Genomic DNA, 2500 nt, shown 5'->3' with positions numbered 1-2500 from the left:
CCAACATAAGGAAAGTAAAAGAAAATGCCCATATGGAAAAGGTAACGCTGAACAACACCAATAGATAACGTATTAATTTTGGCTTTAAACTGTTAAAGGGGGCTGAACTTTCTGCTATGGCCTCCTTTTTTGGCTTGCTCATTAAGAAATGCTAGCGGCCATGACTGAAGCCAAACGAGAGTGTGGTTTGATGTGGGTGTTTCTTTGGTACGTCTTTGCCATTCAATCACAACAAACAAGTACAGCAGTGAGTAGTGACAGCGAGGTAAACTAAGCTAGCTTTGGAGAGAAGTTTTGAAGTAGAGGACTTCCCCCCTGACTGACTTGCCATCTCAAGATGGTCAGAGACTGTTTCTCTGCATGACAATTCTGCCTAGGCGTTGCCACCACATGCTAAGGGGAAAAAAAGGGGCATGTATGTTGACATAATTGTAATCGAAAACCAACCTTTGTGTAAATTGTGAGTTCTCACAAAACTCTGTTTTAGACTAGACTGACTTTATGACCAAAATTATCCTATTTACACTTTGTAGCACATTTTGAGACTATAATAAATGTTTATGACTCATATCGATGCCACCACATAGGCAGTTTTCAAAAGGAGAAGTTGCTTTTTGGATTCAGTTTGATTCAGCCGCTTGAGCTACATTGTAATGAGAATCATTTTGGTGACATTTGCAAACCAATGAACGACTGAAAGGGCTACGTGACGTAGCCTATGAGTCCCTGTAGAAAAGGCCCAGAGAGGCCAACTTAAGACATTTAAACGTGTTAACCCTGGCAAGGCTGCCGGGCCAGACCGCATTCCTAGCTGCATCCTCAGAGCATGCACAGACCAGCTGGCTGGTGTGTTTACGGACATATTCAATCTCTCCCTATCCCAGTCTGCTGTCCCCACATGCTTCAAGATGGCCACCATTTTTTCCTGTACCCAAGAATGCAATGGTAACTGAACTGAATGACTATCGCCCCATAGCACTCACTTCTGTCATCATGAAGTGCTTTGAGAGACTAGTCATGGATCATATCACCTCCACCTTACCTGTCACCCTAGACCCACTTCATGATGGGTCACCCTAGACCCACTTTTGTGTATGGGTGGTCCTCTGTAGCTCAGCTGGTAGAGCACGGCGCTTGTAACGCCAAGGTAGTGGGTTCGATCCCCGGGACCACCCATACACAAATAATGTATGCACGCATGACTGTAAGTCGCTTTGGATAAAAGCGTCTGCTAAATGGCATATTATTTATTTATTATTATTACTTCAATTTGCTTACCGCCACAATAGGTCCACAGACGATGCAATCACACTGCACAGTGCCCTATCCCATCTGGACAAGAGGAATACCTATGTAAGAATGCTGTTTATTGACTATAGCTCAGCATTCAACACCATAGTACCCTCCAAGCTCATCATTAAGCTTGAGGCCCTGGGTCTCAACCCCGCCCTGTGCAATTGTGTCCTGGACTCCCTGACGGGCCGCCCCCAGGTGGTGAAGGAAGGAAACAACATCTCAACTTCACTGATCCTCAACACTGGGGCCCCACAAGGGTGTGTGCTCAGCCCACTCCTGTACTCCCTGTTCACCCTTGACTGCGTAACCATGCACGCCTCCAACTCAATCATCAAGTTTGCAGACTACACAACAGTAGTAGGCTTGAGTACCAACAACGATGAGACAGCCTACAGGGAGGAGGTGAGGGCTCTCGGAGTGTGGTGTCAGGAAAATAACCTCTCACTCAATGTAAACAAAACAAAGGAGATGATCGTGGACTTCAAGAAACAGCAGAGGGAGTACCCCCCCTATCCACATCAACGGAACCGCACTGGAGAAGGTGGAAAGTTTGAAGTTCCTCTGCGTACATATCACTGACAAACTGAAATGGTCCCCCCACACAGACAGTGTGGTGAAGAACGCGCAACAGCGTCTCTTCAACCTCAGGAGGCTGAAGAAATGTTGCCTGTCACCTACAACACTCAAAAACTTTTACAGATGCACAACTGAGAGCATCATGTCAGGCTGTATCACCGCCTGGTACGGCAACTGCACCGCCCACAACCGCAGGGCTCTCCAGAGGGTGGTGCGGTCTGCACAACGCATCACCGGGGGAAAACGACCTGCCCTCCGGGACACCTACAGCACCCAATGTCACAGGAAGGCCAAAAACATAATCAAGGAACCCGAGCCACTGCCTGTTCACCCCGCTATCATCCAGAAGGCAAGGTCAGTACAGGTGAATCAAAGCTGGGATCGAGAGACTGAAGAACAGCTTCTATCTCAAGGCCATCAGACTGTTAAACAGCCATCACTAGCACAGAGGCGCTGCTGCCTACATACAGACTTGAAAATCTTGGCCACTTTAATAAATGGAACTTTAATAATGTTTCCATATCTTGCATTACTCTTCTCAAATGTATATACTGTATTCTATACTATCATAATATTGTTTACATATCTTGCATTACCCATCTCATATGTACAGTATATACTGTATTCT

Source organism: Coregonus lavaretus (assembly GCF_964263955.1).
Source record: "Coregonus lavaretus genome assembly, chromosome: 24".
Classification (NCBI taxonomy): domain Eukaryota; kingdom Metazoa; phylum Chordata; class Actinopteri; order Salmoniformes; family Salmonidae; genus Coregonus; species Coregonus lavaretus.
The sequence above is the reverse complement of the archived record's forward strand: the minus strand, read 5'-3'. Positions refer to the sequence as shown.